Below are 20,464 nucleotides of genomic sequence, written 5' to 3'. Positions count from 1 at the left end.
CAAACACATCATATCAAGCACGCTGAGTACAAAGGGAGGTTCCTATCGGATCATACCACACTCATCTTAAAATGGCAATATGTGCCCCCCAGGGCCCCGATGCCCACGTGGAGACTCAGAAGTGAATCGCTGAAGGACCCTTTATTTAGAGACGGCATCAAAGACAGCATAGGGCATTACGTTTCGCACATTTGGGCAGTGTACCCAGGGCTGGATCCTTCTGGGAAGCACTGAAGGTGGTAGTTATAGGGGCTGCTATAGCAAGATCCAGCAGTGTACAGGCAACCATAAATAGAGAATTGTCCTCTGTTGAGGAACAACTGAGGAAATTAGAACAATCTAAAGAGCAGTATCCAGATAGGAATGCAAAGGTGGGGGAACTAAAACAGAAATGTATGGACTGCTGTGAGCGACTGGGTAAACATAGTTTTGCTAAATACACAGAGAAACAACATATAGAGTGAGATCAGCTTGGAAGGTTGTTGGCATGGTATATACAAGAACGAGGCGCACCAGAGCCCCATTCACTTGATAGACACAGGACAGGGTGGAGTATGTCACACCCAGAATGGGGTGAACGAGGTGTTTCGCGAATTTTATCAACACTTGTACCGAGAGGGACCCCCGACAGCAAACACTCCTTTAAAGGAAGTGTTAGACAAGATTGTACTCCTGGTGCTGTGTCAAGAGGAAATAGACAGTCTGGAGGCGCCTATCACCTTAGAAGACATACAAAACATATATTATGGGATTGCCAACAGGTAAAACGACAGGCTCAGATGGATTACCTAGTGAATTCTATAAAGAATACGCACACAAATTGGCCCCCCATCTGCTCAGTACCTTTAATGATGCTTATGAAGAAGGGGTACTCCCGCTTAGCCTGAGGGAATCCATAATCATACCTCTCCTCTAACCCCACAAAACTCCATTGGAATGTTGGTGTTATAGGCCCCTCTCACTGCTTAACAAGGATAATAAGCTACTAACGTCCATACTGGCGACTAGGATGAAGAAGGTGATACTTAAGATAGTTCATCCAGATCAGGCGGGATATGTCTCAGGCCGCAGTATGGCCTGGAACGTACGTAGATTACACCACATAACTACATTGGATGCGGTTAAAGCGTTCAATTCAGTGAAATGGGGCTGGCTGTATGCAACACGGCATAGATTTGGTTTTGGACAGACCTTTATCAAATGGGTCAGATTACTGTATACTAGACCAATGGCGTGGGTCAAGACGGGGAGGCACATCTCAGAGGCATGGGAATTGGAAAAAGGAACAAGACAGGGATGTCCACTATCACTGCTACGGTACGTAGTTGCTATGGAACCAATTGCTCGGTACCTTAGGACAGAATACATTGAAGCAGAGATCAAAATAGATGGAGCCAGACACTTGATATCCTTATATGCTGATGATACACTCTTATACATTCAGAACCCTGAGGATAATCTGGAATTACTGCTAGAGGCTATGGGGTTGTTTGCAACACTGTCAAGGATCACAATTAACATGGATAAATCTGCCATATTTCCGATAGCGGGACTTAGAGGAATAGAGGGAGATGAACTGCCAGTGCTCGCCCTGCAGTGGATAGTACACACGTTCAGGTACTGGGAAGTTAATGTGTACCACGAACCAGCAATGGAACACGCATATCAAGCTAAAAGCACTAGAAAGCGTCAAGACCTCTATGAAGTTCTGGGCTAAAATACCCCTTCAATTATGGGAAGGGCGGCATTGCTGAAGATGGTAGTACTGCCTAGGCTATTGCACTAATTTGTGAATATCCTGTTTTATAGAACTAGATTCTTTTTTAAGACCCTGGAGAGTATCTGTAGAGGTTTCTTGTGGCGGTATGGGCGGAATAGGATAGCGTTAGCAACTCTATATAGGCCATATGCAGAGGGGGCTATTAGGGGCCCGCATTTTGAACTATACTACATAGCAGGGCAGTTGAAATTTGTAGTTGACTGGCTGGCAGATGACACTATCCCAGACACAAGGATGTTGCAACACGCGGGGCAAAGTTACTATCTGAAAGCGTTATTGTGGTTCAGGAAGCCTCACCGGGGATGATGGTCACACCTGGTGTCCTTAGGAGTGCCAATTTGAGACAGAGCCACGGAAGTGATGGAACTAACGGACCCAATCTCGACACAGATTCCTTTGGTCTCAGTGGTATCACACTTGACTCAGGCAAGGGTGGGGATTAGGGTGTACTGGGAGGCCTGTGTGGTGGCCACTCTAGGGGACCTGCTACAAGATACAGTATACATACCCTTCTCAGAATTCACTGAGCAGACAGGCATCCAGTCAGGCCAATATATATTGCATAGCATTATCAAGCGAGAGATCGCATGCCGATGGCCCACATACAGCGAGTTAATGGTGAAACACGTGATAGTGGATGTCTTATATGATATAGGGCGGACATGCCATATCGCGATTTTATATGATCTGCCATTGGCTAAAGGGCCTGCCTCCCGTCTAGTTGTGAGGAATAAATGGGAAAAAGATCTGGGAGCAGCCTTCACTGATGCACAATGGGAAGGGATCCTAGGATATCACAAGAAAGTGTTGTGAAATGCAAGACTGCAGCTTATACAACTGTTAGTGACACACAGGGCATATATGATGCCTCAACAGATTTTGCAGTATTCAGGTGCAATGGTACAGGGCTGCCCCAGACGCAAAGCGTTATATGCAGGGATACTACATATGTTTTGGGCATGCCCAGTAGCGGGGGTATGCTGGCGAGAGGTGGCGAATAGACTGGAAAAAGTGGGGGTGGAATTCGATGCGCTTTCCCTGGGGGCTTGCCTGGTGGGCCGCTTTCCACACCTAAGAGGCTGAAAACATTTGGCTAAGCTAAAAGATCTGCCATGTATTCTGGCCAAACGTAGAATTGCAATGGCATGGAAATCGCCCAAGGGCCCAACAGTGGAGGAATGGTGGAAGGATCTGTACAGGTTGGGGGTGACGGAATCAGTGGCATGGAAATGGGCGTCATGGCAGGACCAAGAAGAGGGCTCAACGGGAATCAAAGAATGGGAAGTCTTGCTACAGACCCTGTTCACTAAGAAAATTATAGAAGATATGGGGGAGAACGAACCCTAAATGAGCATGTAAGGTGTTTCTAGCTGCTTGACAGATGGAGCGCTTCTGGGGTGCAGTGTGGTAGGCAGGACCAGGGGGTGGGAGTGGTGTGGGCAGCAGGGGAGGGAATAGATAAGGAAACGTTAACATGTCAAGATAAAGCTTATGGTATGCTACAATGCATAATTACGCACGTGGTATATGTTTATTTTTTGGAATGTTTTATTCATGTATTTTTAAAAACCAATAAAATACTTTTTTTTAAAAGAACGCTTACTTTGAGCTGTGAGAGGCCAGAAGAACATAACAGGGAACTGTATCCAGATTCAGCTGTTTCAGAACTTGTCGCTATCTACCCTACAAAAAAGGAAGGCGATGAACCCGGTGACGAAAACCCTGATTGCTAAGTGCATTCAGTATAAATACACTTTTCCCTTTGTAAATTGTAATTGGTAATTTATAACGTGCTTAATACCCAGAGGTTTCAAAGCAGGGACCCGGGGATCGAACCTGTGTTGCGCGCATCTTCTTGTTTGTAAGGCGAGCTATCCTCCCGAGACCCCTTTGGGCTCAGCTTCACGTTAGACGGCAGGCAGCACTGAGCTATGATGTGTGCGGAGGGCCTGTTCATATTACACCTGGAAGAGGGCGAGGGGGAGCAGGTACGACCGTAAAGATCCAGAGGAAGCAAGCCTTAGGATTGGTTGGGGGCGAGGGAGGCAGAGGGGAAGGGGAGCTAGGCTGAAGGGTCCCCAGGTAAAGGTGCAGAGTAGGGGGCGCCAGAGCGGCTCTCCGGGTCCTGACCAATCTGCACTCGGCGACTTTGATGTTTGAATAGAGGTGGGTCAGAGAGGGGGCTTAGGGTGGGGGGGGGGGGTCCTGGGATATTGGGAGCAGCATTGCCAGGGGCAGAAGGGGAACTGAGGGGGCTAGCCGGGGTAGGGAGGCCGGGAAGGACTCATGTAATTCGATCGAGGGTGTAGTTTGTCGGGAAGGACTCGGGAATATATGTGGACCAGAGTCTCAGGGTAACTGCTAGGGAGATTCATAGGATCTCTGGCCCAGACCAGGGAGAGGGCGAAGGGGGAACAATTTGGGGCAGGGAAAGGTCGGGGTCGAGCAGGGGGTAAGGTAGGCAAGGGATGGGAAGGAGGGGTAAGGGGTAGGGGGGAAAGGAGTAGGCGGAGTGGGACCCACAGTACTTGGAAGGGAATAGGGTTAGTAGGGACTGAAGGGAGCCCAACAGACATGGGGAAAGGATTGGCTTGAGGGAATGGAGCTTAAAGTCCTATCACATAACGTGAGGTGGTTGAATGCCCCAGTTAAACATAAAAAGGTGGCGATGCACATTAGGTGGGTGCAAGCGGACATAATAATGTTGCAGGAGACGCATATACGGAAAACAGATAGGTTGACCCTTCGCTTTAGACAGTTCTCACAAATATTCCAGGCACATGTACAAGAGAAGATGTCAGAGGCCTTGATAGGTTTTAGGGACTCACTGCAAGCCAAACACTTCATTTTCAAGCAGACACGCAGTGGAGATATTTATTCATGCAAGTGGGAGTGGGACACAGGAAGGTAAATCTGGGAACAATTTACACTCCAAATACGGGGCATACATGTGGATCTGGTATCAATCTAACTATCTGATTATGCCCTCTTTACAGTGACTTTGAAGGGATGGGACCGGTGCGGAGGACTGTGGGCTTGGACCGTCCCCCGGGAACTATTGGATGACCCCGTAGCGGCGGAATAGGTGGGACCAAATAGATGAATATTTTGACACCAATGCTAGCCAAGAGGTTTCACAAGAAGGGCTCTGGGATGCCTTTAAGGCAGTGATGCGTGGAGAAATTATAGCTCTTCGGGCCCAAAGGATGCAACAAAGAGACCTTCTGGAAAAGGAGTTATAATCCCACTGCGCGAGGCTACACAGGCTATGGTGGAGAAGAGGAATAGGACTTCATATTAGAAACTGAAAGAGATAAGAGGCCAGTTAGAACTGCTGTGTACACGTAGAGCGGAAAGGTCCCTATTGGGCCTAAGACAGCAATATTATATTAAAGCCAACAAGGCAGATAGGTTATTAGCTAGGCAGCTGAGAAGGACAGAGGCTAAGAGTATCATCAAGGGTATAAGGCAGCCGGATGGTTCATTGGCTACAGATACGGACACTATAGATGAAACATTTGTGCAGTTCTATGGTGAACTGTACTCCTCAGAACGGCCGGACCAATTGGCCATTGAACACTTTCTTAGGCAATTGCCCATACCGAAACTATCGCCCACTGAAAGGGACCGGCTAGATGAGGACACAACGGAGGAAGAGATATAGGTGATGATCAAATGCCATCCACGGAATAAAGTGCCGGGACCAGGTGGGTAACCAGTATGCTTCTACCAAAAATACAGACGGAAGCTGAGCCCCAAACTTGCAAATCTACTTAATTCAATCAGATGCAATGGTAGGGTGACTCAAACGAAGGCAGAGGCAAAGGTGATAGTTTTTGGAAAGCCCAACAAAGATCCGACGGTATGTGGGTCGTATCGACCCATCACATTATTGAACTTAGATGCCAAATTCTACACAGGTGTGTTGGCAGCTAGATTGGTGCCCCTACTCCTGAATCTAACCGGCACAGACCTGTCAGGTTTTATAAAAGGGCCACAGGCGTGGGACAACACTAGGAGACTAATTCACCTGATTGACAAAGTGGTCATACAATAGGTCCCATCTGCCATGATCTCGCTCAACGCCAAGAAGGCCTTGACTGAGTACAATGGCAATTTCTCTTTGCTGCTATGGAGCATATGGCGATGGATTCCAGTTTCATACAAATGGTCAAAGCTAACTATGCGTGCCCCTCGATGCACCTTTCCATCAACACCCAAATATCTAGGAACATAAATATTGAAAGGGGAACTAGACATGGGTTTCCCCTTTCATCACTCCTTTATACGATTTACCTGGAAGCTCTGCTTATTTCAATCAGGCAAAATCCACGTAAACAGGGCATACCGTTTGGGGGTGAGGTGCACAAAACTGGGGCATTTGCAGACAACATGATGATGACCCTGACTAACCACATGTGATGCTGGAAATGCATTGAAGGTTCAAGGCCTCCCTGTCCTTATCATGTTTGTTCGGTGTTGTCTTCTGCGCAGGGGTCCAGTTGCGTCTCCTGGCAGTGCAGCTCTTCCTCTTTTTAGTTGTGGTGAACAGAGACCATTGGGATACCCTTAGGGCACCCATGGGTTGGGATACAACCCTGTACTCCGAGTGTATGTGTTTGGGCACCTGTGTGTGGCCCATAGAGCAGAGTATGGGCTGGTGGCAGCTCCATGTTGAATTTGACAGGTGCTCTGAGTATTCTCCATTTTGCGATACTCAGGCCCTGCCATAGGAATCAGTGGATTCCTGATAGAAGGCAAGGTTGCCCCTGTGGCCTCTTGGTTTCTATTACCTGTTACCTTGTTTTCTCAAAGTCCTGGGAAACCCTGACTCTGTCCCTTCCCCTGACTGGCTGTTGGGTGGAAGAACCGTAAATGGTATTGTGGGGAAGTTCAGGCGAGACTGGCTGGAGCTTTCCCAGTGACTGTATGTTGTGGGTACAACCTTGGGGTTGGACCTGAGTGAATGGAGTGTGTGACCAATATGCATTCTCTGTTATGGGTGTCTGGTTTCTGTGTGGATGACACAATGAATGAGATAGCCCTGCCTGAAACTGACATGAATGCAGTGTGGTGTGCTGAAAGGCTGGGTGCTTGCCCCAATCCACATTTCTTGTTATGGGTGTCTGAGTGGAAGTGAATGGCCTGAATGCACTTTGAGCTTGATTGGCTTCCTGCCAACATGAATACCTTTCTGACTGATTGGCTGACTGAGCTTGGCTCATCAGTGCGAATGAGGGACCAATGTGTATGCCATTGAAGTCCACAGACGTCGACCGGGGTTCTGAGGATTTCCGTAACCACTGGAAGCGAGTCAAGTAGTGTTTCCCAGAAGCGGGGAAAGCTGGACGCTGTGCTGCTCGACGACCGGAGCCGCAATGCTCCACCTTTTGCCTAAGAAGATTTAAACGAAGGGCTCCCTTGCCATCACTGACGACCGAGGAGAATCCGCTTGTGGGTTTTTTGCCACCCGAAGTCCACAAAGACGCCGACAAGTGAAGATCTGAAATCCAGCTGTGGTCGAATTCTGCTTGTCAATGCTGACACCCGACGCCTGCTGCCGGGTTTACGTTCTTTACCAAGTCTTCTTTGCAGCACCAAACTCTTTTCATCAAGGAATCACGACACCAAGGTTCACATTCTTCGAGTACTCTCAATGCTCCTGCTTTAAAGGGAGTCCACCCTCGAGGGATCTGTCGATGAACCATCGAAGAAACTCTGCTAACTATGGTACATTGGGGTAGTTGAACATTTTTGACCAGGAAACAATACTATTTTAATATTAATGAACTGGGCTTGTTAATACTCTTTATTACAGATTGCCCAGGTGGCTGATCCTCACCCAGAACTGTGTCTTAGTAGCAAGAGAACCATTCTGCCATTGTTGAAACTAACTTGTCTTCCTCCCTGTGTCCTATGCTGATCCACATTACTGTTTGATTTTTATGCCACTAGAACTGTCAGCATTTGGTGTATTGTAAAGGTGTCAATAGCTAAGTGTGGTACCACATAGACATTGTATATGTTTGCCATATTAGAATTGCCAGAATACGAAGTATGTTTTGATTTTGAGCATTTATAGCGCGCTCATGTCAGACCGAACTGTCACGCGCCTGCCTTCCTGGCGCTTGTGGTCTTCTTGGAAATTACGCCGCCATTGATCTTGCCGGCACGCTTCCTTATGCTTCCTGGTTAGCGTTCTAGTGTTTTCCTTTCCTTTCCTTTACTTCCTACTTTAGCCCCGCCCTTCATTCGCTCTGCGTTGTAACCCAGTTCACTTGTTTTGTGCTTTGGGTTAACGCTTCCTAGTTTTCCGCTTGCAGTTGCTACTGCCCTCTTTCCTTGCCTTTCCCTCCTTTCTATCTTCCGTCCATCTCCTTGCTGTTTTGCCTTTCGCACCTCGGTTTTCCTTCCCAAGTGCCCTTTGCTTCCCGCTTTTATTTCCGCCTTCTGTTTTCTCTTTGATTCCTTCCACTCTTCCCTACGGCACTTACCTGGTTTGTTCCGTTCCGCCTTCCTACCTTGTTACCTTCCTCTACAGCTACTAATTGCTACTTTAGCGCCGTCCTTACCCGTTGGTACGGAGTTTACCTTCACTGAGTACTTACCATTACTCTGCAGTCCTTTTTGAACATCCCCCAGACAAGCAGCGGTCGCTCCAAGAGGTTTTTTCAAGCCTTTGGCTTTTTTCCTCTTGACTTGGCGTTCTCAGGAGGGGGTCCTGTGCTCCCCGGCTTCTGTCAGCACCACAGTGGTTTCCTTCCATGGACGACCGTATCTCTATCAAAAGAAAAAGACCACACCAGACGAAAGAAAGTGCAAAGGACCTGAGGTTACTTCAAAGGATTCAGGTGAGGAGGAGGGGGAGTTGACAGACACTGAAGATATTGTTATCGACAAACCGTACACAGTTGACACAAACTGTATAGTGGCGCAGCTGACATTATGAGAAAATTGAACAAACAGATTGTAGCCACCCTCAGATTTGAACATAATTCATGTCACAAACATGTTAATAGACAGCTATCCAAACAGGAATGTTTTTAGTGCCCTATGGAATTGGTAAAGAGTGTCCAAATCCCTGATCTCTATAGGAATACTGTTGCAGAGCCTTTGACCAAAGACAGCAAATCTTCTATCCCCCCTTGATACAAAGGTGCATGAGGAGGTACTCAATAGTAATTGATCCTGTGATCGTAAGCTGATAACGGCTAATCTTATCCCTGGGATAGTCCAGAGCTAATCCATTCAGGCATTTGAATATAAGGCATGCCACTTTGAACTTAATACGTTCTTCCACAGCCAGCCAGTGCAGTGATATGATATGATATGGTATTTGTAACGCGCCTATACACAAGTGTTTCAAGGCGCGACGAGGCAGGGAGGGAGGGAAACAAGGGGAAAACAGACAAACGATCCTACTAGGCCAGGTGTCATTCAGATCGCGCAAGTGCAGAGGTAAGGGGAAAAGGAGGAAGTGCAGGGGGGAGGAGGTGGGGGGGAAGTGCAGTACAAGGTAAGTAGCGTAAAAAATAATAAATAATAAATAAAAAGGGCCAGCTGGTGGCAAGTGCGAGGTAAGTGCAGAGCAAGTGCTGGGAAAGGGGCTGTAGGGATACAGTGACAGTCCCACAGTGCAGGGGGAGCCAGGGAGGCAGTGCAAGTGGAGAGTGGCTGGGCCCTGGACCGAGGTTGCTGAGAGTGGCCCAGATGCAGGTTTAGTGCTGAATTCAGTGGGGAGTTAAGCAGGATTAGCAGGGGAGAGGGAGAGAGAAGGCAGAAGCGAAGAGGAAGGTTTTGAGGTGCTTCCGGAACCGGAGATGGTTCTCCTCAAGTTTCAGGGAGGCAGGAAGGCTGTTCCAGAGGGAGGCCCCTGCTGCGGAGAGAGATCTACCCCCAGCTCGTTGCTTCGAGAAGCGGCTGACCATGAGGGAGTTGGAGACGGATGAGCGAAGGGCTCGTGAAGGAAGATATTTAGGAAGAGAGAGTTGGAGGTATTTAGGTCCCAGGCCCCAGAAGGCCTTGTGGACAATGCAGAGGGTTTTGAACTTAATCCTCGCAGCCACTGGGAGCCAGTGAAGAGATTTCAGTCCTGGAGAGATACGGTCCCTGGGCTTGAGGCCAAGGACAAGTCTCGCAGTTCTGTTCTGGATAAGTTGCAGAGGGCGGAGAGTGGAGGCAGGCAGATTAAGATAGAGGCTGTTACAGTAGTCCAGCCTTGAGAGAACCAGGGCTCGAGAGACAGTGAGCTTCTGGGGGAAGGAGAGGAAGGGAAGAATACCTCTGAGGAGGTGCAGCTGGTAGTGTGACTTCTTAGAGACGTCAGATATATGAGGAGAGAAGGAGAGTGTGGAGTCGAAGATGACCCTGAGGTTTTTAGCCTTGCAGGTAGGGGCAGGAAGGGGGCCAAGGGAGGCCGGCCAGAGAGCTGCAGGGAAGGAGGGAGTGGGTGTGCCGATGAGTAGAATCTCAGTCTTACTGGCGTTGAGGCAGAGGTCATTGGCGGCACACCATTCCTGGATAGCAGACAGACAGTCGGAGATGAGGGAAGGAGAGGAGGAGGCTGAGGGTAGCCTGAAAATGAGCTGGGTATCGTCTGCATAGCACTGGAAGTAGGGGCAGAGAGCGGCGATGCGTTGGGCAAGGAGTGCCAGATACTGGTTGAAAAGCCAGGGGGAGAGGTTGGATCCCTGGGGGACACCACAGGTGGAGAAAAAGATGTCAGAGAGGAAGGAGCCCATTTGGACCTGGGAGGGTCGATCGGAGAGGAAAGAAGTCAGCCAGGCCAGAGCCTGACCAGTGATACCCAGGTTATCACGGAGACAGTTGAGCAGGATGGCGTGGTTGACAGTGTCAAAGGCAGAGGAGAGATCGAGCAGAATGAGAACACAGGGAGTGTTGGAATCGAGGTTCAGGAGCAGGTCCTCACGGATGTTCAGGAGAGCAGTTTCCGTGCTTCTGGCCGCTCTGAAGCCGGATTGATGGTCATGAAGATTACCAACAGAGTCAGCATGGAGGTTAAGCTGGGAGATGGCCAGTTTCTCCAGGAGCTTACCCAGGAAGGGAGTAATGGAGATAGGGCGATAATTGGCCGGGCAGGAGGGGTCGGCAGAGGGTTTCTTGAGGAGGGGGTGCACAAGGGAGTGCTTGAGGGGGGATGGGAAGACTCCAGAGGCGAATGAGTGGTTGCAGAAGTCAGCCAGGACAGGAGCCAGGGAGTCGATGTGGTCCTTGATGGTTTTGGAGGAACAGGGGTGAACCTGTTTAGACGAGGCTTTCATAGATCGGACTTGTCTGGAAACCTCATCAGCAGAAAAAGGTGGAAAAGCAGAGAAGGAGGGTGGAGGGGCGGCTGCAAGAGAGCAAGAGGAAGAGCCGGGAAGAGAGGGAGGGAGGAGAGAGGAGGAGAGCGAGGACAGGATGTCCTGAGTTTTTGAGATGAAGTGCAAGGCCAGTGCAGTGCAGAGGGCCTGGGAGGGGACAGGAGAGGTAGAGACTGCAGCAGGGTTGGCCAGCTCCTTGCAGATTTTAAAGAGTTCGGCCGAGTTGTTTGATGCCTCAGAGATGCGGGCGTGGATAAGGGCTCTCTTCTTGGTGAGAACGGAGTGCCGGTATTGCCTTTGGAGCAGGCGACAGGCCAGTTTGTCAGAGGATGAACATGAAGCACGCCATTTCCTCTCTGCCACCCTACACTTGCGTTTTAGGGTGACGAGATCCGAGTCATACCAGGAGTTACATTTGGCTTTGGGCTTCAGGCGGATTCTCATGACAGGGGCAAGGATATCGAGAGTATCAGATATAGAGGAATAGAGCATGGAGAGGGCTGTGTCAGGGTGGGAGTCAGCCGAGGGGGGAGGAGGGGGCGAGAAGGTAGCAGCGAAAGCCTCAACTGACACGCGCTTCATGGGTCGGATGACCGAGAAGGTGGGTGGCAGTGAAGAGGGTGGCTTTGCCTGTGGGGTAGGGAGGGAGAGGTGGGAGGATAGGAGAAAGTGATCACTCCAGGAGAGAGGAGTGGAGAGAGGAAGGGGGAGGGGAAGGTCAGAAGAGATCAGAGCATCAAGAGTGTGCCCTGCAGAGTGAGTAGGCCCAGACGGGAGAATAGAGAGTGAGAGAGAGTTACAGAGTTCGCGAAAGAGACCAGTGGGGGGACAGGAGGCATCGAGGTGGATGTTGAAGTCACCGAGAAAGAGGAGTTGGGTGGTTGAGGACAGGAGTGAGGAGGAGAGGTCAGCCCATTCAGAGAGGAAGGAGGAAATTTGACCAGGTGGCCGATAGATGGTAGCCACGGTAAGGGAATGGCTAGGAGAGAGAGAGAGTCGGCAGACAAGGCATTCAAAAGAGGAGTAGGTCTGCGTGGGAGTGACAGTGGCAGGAATCCACTCAGGGAAGATAAGGGCAACACCACCCCCTGAACGGTTGGGCCTGGGCACGGAGAGGATCTTATAACCGTCAGGTAGGAGTGTGTCGAAGCTGGTGGCAGAGCTGGCTGTGAACCATGTCTCAGTGAGACCGAGGACGTCCAGATCCAGTTCCTCAAGAAGGCGACAGATATCAGAGGAGTGCTTGATGGCAGAGCGAGCATTTAGAGTGGCAATGTGGAGAAGGTTGCCACCTTTGAAAAACTTCCGTGGAGGGGTGCAGATCAGAGGTATGTCCTGCGGAGGTGTTAGAGAAGGAGTTGAAGAGTGAGCAAGAGAAGGGGCAGGGAGGGAGGGGAGAGGCAAGGTAGCCGAGGACAGAAGAAGGGGGACAGTGGGAGAGGAGAGGAAGTTGATGAGGCGTGGGAGGCGTCTATCAAAGAGGTGAAGGTTGGCCTGAGGGCCTTGGACCAAGACGGTCCCGTTAGCATAGACATTTATGATGGCCTTAGAGGAGTGGAAAGGGGCCAAGAGGACATCCCAGCGGGTGCCACCATTAATGGGAGAGGAGGAGAAAGGAGAGAGCACAGAGAGCATGTGAAGGGTCCATAGGTCAGGTGAAGGCACGAAAAAGAGAATGTCAGTGAGAGTTTCCTTGGAGCAGGCGCTCGTGTAGGTGTCAGCAATAGGGAGGCCTGGGTTGGAGACCAGGATGTCCTTTTTAAACTTTTTCCTACCAGATTTAGTGAGGAGAGCAGGATAGTCAATAGAGAAGCAGTTGGAGTAGATAGGCGAAATAGAGAGCACCATGGAGTAGGAGGGGAGGCGGACGACACGAGTATGCAGACAGGAATTGAGTGGAGGGCACTAGTTTAACACGATACAGAGCAAACAGTAGTGCGTGATAGGTCAGGGCCACCTAAGTTTGAGAATCCTGCGAGGGGAGAAAAAAGCACCCTAGTTTAACAGTAAATTGGAAAGGGGGGGGCATCATGCGGATGCGGTGAGCAAGGTGAGGAGGGGTGGGCCGGAGAGCAGAGGGGCTGGCGCCTGGCGTCCCCTGCGGACACCTGCAGACACACAGGGAGCTGCAGCTGAGGAGTCGCCCTTGGCCTAGGGCCCTTAGCCGCAGGGGGCTGCCGGGCAGAGGGCTGCCCAGGAGGGGGGAGGTTATAGGCAGAGGGAGAGGAAGGGGAGGGGGGGTGTGGGCGGGCAGGGAGGCGGGAGGAGAGGAGGACCAGGAAGTGGGAGGGGGGGCAGCAGTGATCGGCAGAAGGGAGATACATGGGCAGTTTTACTCAGTCCACAGACCAGTCTAACTGCCGCATTCTGGGCTTTTTGAAACCTATAAAGTTGTTTTGCTGGAATGCCCATCAACAGACTATTGTAATAGTCCAGATGGGAATTAGTCAAAGCCCACACCACCGTAGCATGATCTTCTTTTGGAATGTATGGCAAAACATGCCAAAGTAATCTCAATTAGTAAATAATTGCCTGTATCTTGGCCCCAACCTGGCCTTCACAGCCCATGTTGTCCTGCCAGATACAGCCCAGATTCGTTACATTAGGGGCAAAGCTCAACTCCACACCCAAAAGGTTGGGGTCTGGCAGTTCTTTGAAAGCTGTGTGTAGATGTTTAAGTCCAAACAGGATGAACTCTGTTTGGGATGCATTCAATTGAAGCTGGCTGATGGACATCCACTCACTAGTCTCTTGTAGGCAATGGCTGACGCTAGCAAGGTTTCTTTGAAATTACCAATTTTGATGAAGATCTGGGTATCATCGGCGTAAGATTGGTAACTCATCCTGTGACGCCTCAAGATCTCCATCACTGGTTGAAGATTTAATTTAAAAAGAAGTGACGACATAGAAGACCCCTGTGGTACACCACATCCCATAGTAATGGGATCCGAGGTGAAACCTCCAAGTTTGACATAATGTTGGCAGTGTTCCAGGAAAGATTTAAACCACTTGAAAGCATGTTCTGATACTCTGCCAACCGCCTTCAACCGATCAAGCAAGGTAGAATGGTTGACTCTATCGAAGGCGGTGGACAGGTCTAACATTACCAGAAGTGAGAGTTCACCCTGGTCAGCGACTTCCAGAAGCTCGTCTTGGACTGCTAACAAGGCTGTCTCAGTACCAAACTTTGGATGAAAACCAGATTGAAAAGGCTGAAGAATTGATTCCTCTTCTACAAAAGCCTACAGATGTTGAGTAACCACTTTCTCCAGTCCTGCAATAGGTCAATAGATCTGAAGAACCAGAGGATCCAAATTAGATTTTTTTAATAAAGGTGTTAATATTGTGTGTTTCAATGTCTGAGGCACTGAGCCCTGATTCAGGGATTTGTTGACCAATGTTGTCAGGAATGATGACATTTCCTCAGCCATACGCTTTGCTGCAAGTGCAAACAAGGGAAATAGAGAATCATTGGTGAATTTCAGAGCTTTAACAATGGACTTGAGGAGAACCATTTCCGGTTCCAGCACCTCAAGACCTTCCTCTTCGCTTCTGCCTTTGACCCTCCTCTCCCGTGCTGATCTGTTTTTCTCTCTTGGCACCGTGCACCTGGCCACAATCTGTCCTTTGGGCCCAGGTACCTGCTCACCCTGCCTCCTTCCTGCATGCCTCCGGGACACCCCTTGCACTGGGATCTGTATCTGTACCCATACAGTCCCCCACTCGTCGTCTGCACTTATCAGTTATACCCCATTTTACCAATCATGCACTCTCCACTTGCTGGCTGTACTACCTCTTTTTCATTGCCTTTATTATTTATTTATTGCACTTACTATTTATTCTGTCCTCCCCTTTTTTCCGCACTTTCCACTTCTCCCCCTTCCTCCCTCTCCCATGCACTTGCACATTCTTAATGTCACTGGGCCTAGTAAGATTGTTTTTTTTTTCTCCCTTGTTCCCCTCCCTTTGTTTGGTCACACTCTGAAACACTTGTGTATGAGCGCGATATAAATAAAATAAATGAACATATATAGTCCTCCGATACAGGATGAAAATCAAACCGCTTCCTAGTGTCTACACCCCTAAGCCACTCCTGTCCCAAAGGGGACTGGTTGATCGTCTGTCCCAGGGAATTTTGGACTGGGATCTGAACTTTAGCTAAGACATCACTGTTAATGCGTTCAATTTTCTCCTCAAAAAATCTATTTAAGGTATTGGTTTGTGCCAGGGGTGTTGCTAGGTCTGGAAAAGATACGGGGCTACACTAATGTCGTGATTGTCGGGACTCAGGGCTAGCTAGCCTTTTGGTTGCAGACCCTGGGATTATGTCTGGGGCTACAAGCCTACAACCAAAAGACCCGGGGCTATAGCTCCCTACCCCCCCCCAGCAACGCCTCTAGTTTGTGCTAATGATGGAGTGATAGAGGAACCCTTTCAGGTAGGATGACACAACTTGGATGCAATGGAGAATAATTCTCTTGGTTGGTTACTAGCAGCCACGATTTCTTTATGTAGGAACTCTCTTTTGGCTACAAAAATAGTTTTTTTGTAATTAGTTAATGCCTTTCTTGCACTACTAATTTTCTCTAAGGTTTGGTTCTCTTGCCATTTACATCCTGTAAAACGAACTAATTTGCATAGAGGGACTACATTCTGTATAAACCAGGGTTTTGAAACCCTCCTCTTATCACTTTTGTATACATATTGAACCTTATTTATATATAAAGTACTGTGTTAGCACATAACATAGTGTGTGGACATTCATTAGTCGGGGGCTTGGGGACTACACTGTATTTAAGAACCAGCCTGCATCACCTCCTGAGAGCTTAGGCCTTGGTTGCTCGTCCACAGCTACCCTATAGAGAACCTTGGCTGTGGTGCTCTGTGCTTCTACTCTGCCATATAGAGGGCAGGAGTACAGATACCCCCCTCCAGTCTTTACTCCAAGAAACATCAATTCCTGCACTGATAACAGAACTATCCACAATGGAAGAAGTAGCGGCATCAAAGTGAACATGTCCAAATCAGAATGGTTGGGCCTGGGGCTCTCCAAAGCCCAAGCTGCTACTTTTCCAACACACTCCCCAATTAGGATTGCCAGGAATAGCATAGCCTACTTGGAAATAAATATCACCAGTTCGACATCTTGGCTGTATGGGGAGAACTACCCTGCTTTGCTCAATCAGGTAAAGGTAGATTATGAGAAATGGTCCCACTACGGATCTCGTGGCTGGGGTGGATCGCCACAGTAAAAATGGTAACACTCCCTAGGTTACTATACTACTTTCAGGCACTCCCAACCCCTATTCCACTGTCTTTCTTTAAAGCAGTTAACAAATTGATGTCCTGATTCATCTAGCAAAATAACCACCCCAGAGTATCCCTTGAGACTTTGATGGCTCCTAAACATAAAGGGGGGGTGGGCCTTCCGAATTGCACCAAATATTACAAGGCAGCCCAACTGCGGGTAGTTCGGGAATGGCTCTCTGGGCATATGACCAAACAATGGGCGAGAATGGACAGGGCTGTGGCCGGGACCGCCCTAGATGGGATGTTATGGCTACACAAACAAGATAGATCCCAGAATGGCTTCCTTAGCCAGATAAGTGCTGTCACATGTGATATTTGGGACCAACTGGTGGAAGGTGGTGACCATACTACGTGCCCGTCCTGGTTCACCCCGCTATTTGGGAACCCACGGTTTTCCCTGGGGATGGGGCAGGGTTCAATTAAACAGTGGCACAAAGTGGGGTGCACAAAAGTGGGGGGCATGGTGGTGGGAAGGGACATCAGAACATTTGAGGAGGGTAAAAAACAGCTTGGATTAACGGAAAAAGACAGGATGGAATACTACCAAATGAAGCACTGGCTGAAGCAACCAGAGATAAAGTGAGCAGTAACTAGGACACAGGCCCCTTTCGAGAAATTCATTACCACACATACGGGGAATAGACAATTTGTTTCTAAGATATACTCAATTTTGATAGACTCAGATATCGATCCATCATGGAGCTATATGAATAAATGGGAGAAAACGCTAGGGGGGGAGATCTGGAGAGAGCAATGGGAAAACCTTCAGGGGAACATTCCGAGGCTGACCAGATCCATCCAAATTAGAGAGGCCTGGTATAAGATTATGGTTCAGTGGCACTTCACTCCAGAGAGGCTACATAGAATATACTCTACCACTTGGCAGGAGTGTTGGAGAGGGTGCACAGAGAGAGGGGAATGGAGACACATATGGTGGGACTGATCGTTGATAAGGGGATTCTGGGCGGACATTGGGACCCAGATACAACATATGTTCGGGGGGCCTCCCGATACCCTCCCCCAATGAATGGTGGGCTGTTAGACCCTGAATTCCAACTTCCCTCTAAGCCCCAATGCAAAGCATTCATGATATTGCTCATAGCGGCATGGTTGGTGCTAGCCAAAAAATGGATACAGAAATTAGCTCCAACAAATGTAGATTGGCTTCATAAAGTATGGGGATTATTAGCAATGGAATGGGTTACGTATAGGGTGCAGGGCAAGGCCGATAAATTCTGACGAGAATGTGGGTGGTCCTGGAATTCCTCTGTGGGGACCATATGCTACAATGGTGTCCTCAGAACTTATGAATACTGAACATAATGTAGAAAATGGGTGCTTCTCCAGAGTTGTAGTGAATTTACCAGACCTATGGAACGTGATGGAGCTGAGGGCTATGTGGCGGGTGCAAGGGTGGAAGGGGAGGGGGGGTTGATATGTTGTTGTTTTTTTTTTTTTCTTTTTTAAGTGTAATGCCAATAAATATATGTTTTACAAAAATAGTTATTAATCATCACAAATTCCCATTCTTTTTCCCATAGACAAACAAGGTACATTTTTGCCAAAGCGCCCAGCCCAAACCGCTGGAGGGATTTGGACCATGTACGAAACAACTTGGCCCTAAAGTGCTGCCTTGCGATCCATGCATGGTTTGTGGTTATTTCATGCAGTAATTATAAAAAATAGATGGCTATTTCTCAGGGATTTACTCCCAAACCGTTTTTTAACAAATGAAACAACTCGTTACGAGAGATAACCACGGCTTTAGCCGAGGATATGGGAAAATGAAACGCAAGAAAAAAGCTATTTGCATGTAAGAAAAAACGCAAATGCCATCAGGCTAAATGTGGGCTGGGGGTCGCTAGGGGGCACAAGTGAAATTTTGGAGTTGGTGGGGGTCTAGGAACTGAGTTTGCGACACAAAGCTTTCTGTAGCCTCGGCTATAGCCTCTAATAGCTGACATCTTAAAGCAAACTGTGTCACAGAAACAGTGTGTGTTGTGGAGGGAAAGGGAGAGGGAAGGTGAGGGGGAGCTGGCACAGATGGATGAGGGTGGCAGCAGGAAAGCATTTTTTTCCCAACCATTTTTCTGATATTCGCAGCTATAAAGGACTATGTATAGCCGCTGGTATGGGTAGTTCAGTAACCGCGGTTACAGGTTTTTTTGAAAAATATTTTTACAGATATAGTGACATTGGGAATGAAAATTCACTTGCCATGGTTGGTGACACAATTGCCATCCATGTCTCTCATCCATGGAGTAACTAGGGCAGACCCTGCTTAGCTTCAAAGTGAGGAAGGGGACAGCCTCCTCAGGCCATGTTGCTCAATAAATGAGCCATGGTTACAAGGCCACTTAGAGAAATGGCCCGGCCCTTTCCTTGCTTTGAAGCTAAGCAGGGTCAGTCCCGCTTTGAAGCTAACCACGGTCAGTCCCGGTTAGTGCATGGGTGGGCGATCGAATGGGCATCCAAATTATTATAATTTTTTTTAACCGTGCTACTGTCAGTCCTTCAAAGTTTTGCACTCAGAGACCATTTTTTCCCTTTTGCTGAATTGCATTCTGGTATTTGTAGTCTCCCAGTCAATAATGCTATTTTTACAGCAACAGTGGGCCTCATTATGAGTCGGCGATAGCTGTGCTGGTAAAAACGGCACGGCTGCCTCCGGAGTAATTTTTTCCCACGCCTGGCAATGGGGATTTACCGGGGCATTACGGCCCCAGAGGTCTCTTCGGCAGTGCGCCAGAAAAATAAAATCCCCATTCCCATTCGAGTCCTATTGAACTCTATGGGAATGGGGAGGACGGATGCACCGGCACTGTGTGCAACAGTGCCGGTGCATCCGTCAAGGTCTGCAAGCGGGTGCCTTTCTGCCCGCCAGGTCAGACATGGCGGGCTGAAAGGCTCGCAGAACTCGTACTTTTCCGGTCCGGAAACAACGGTACCGGCAAGCTTATTGGTACTGTTGTTTTCGGGCCGGCAAACTTGTAATGACCCCTAGCGGGTTTCACATCCCGCCAGTAACTGAGACAAACCTTGCTTAGCTTCAAAGCGAGGAAGGGGCCAGCCCCCTAAGGCCATGTTGCCTAATAAATGAGCTCACCTTACAAGACCACTTAGAGAAACATGGCCTAAAGTATCTAGATCCTTCCTCGCTTTGAAACTAAGCAGGGTTGATCCCGGTTACTGCATGGATGGGAGACAGTCCACAGTCCTGAATGCTGTGTTTTCTTAGTTTTAAATATCTCATAACATTCGGCATCCACATTCTTTTCTTTTAAACTGTGCTACTGTCATACCTTTAAGATTTTGCATTCAGAGACAATTTTTTTGCCTTTTGCAAAATTGCATTCTGGTATTTGTAGTCTTCCAGTCAAGATGGGGGGAATAACACCACAATTGTACACTTTTTGCCTAACATAGTTCAATAAGGATTTATATATTTGAGTAACACTATGGTATGTGTACTTTTCAAATTATCTTTATACAGCAGAGTATTGTTGAAAGGCAGACATGGGGATAAGGAGAGGAAATGATGAGAGGGCAAGTAAGTCATGAGTATCTGCCTATGATGTGGCAAGAGAGTTTGCAATCCTAGACACTGGTGCAGTTATTTTCCCCTGATTGTGGCTGATTTTCAGGGCACCATTAAAGGACACGTGGATAGACAGCGTACATTTTCTTCAGAGGGCAGACGCAACCTCTTAGGTTTTTTACATTTCAGCAAGCTTGCTCAAGGATTTGGCTAGCAGGATTTTACTCAGGTTCTCATGTTCCCAGTGCAGATGCTTACTCACAAGACCACAAGCACTTGTTTCGTATTGCGATTTAGTTTTCCAGAGAATATTTCACGACAGATTGTTGGGTTTAAAAGGTGAGTACCATTTATACTTTGTATTGAATGTAAGACTAAGCACACCCTATGGTATAAGTTAACTTGAATTCCTATATGTATATCATGGAATTACACAACTTATTGCTTAATATCAAGGTGCAGGGGAGAATAGACTGTCCTGCCACATGGACAGCTCGAATATGTAGAAAAAAG

This window comes from Ambystoma mexicanum, chromosome 5q (assembly GCF_040938575.1).
Source record: "Ambystoma mexicanum isolate Mex_15411 chromosome 5q, UKY_AmexF1_1, whole genome shotgun sequence".
NCBI classification, from domain to species: domain Eukaryota; kingdom Metazoa; phylum Chordata; class Amphibia; order Caudata; family Ambystomatidae; genus Ambystoma; species Ambystoma mexicanum.
This window is presented reverse-complemented; position numbering follows the sequence as displayed.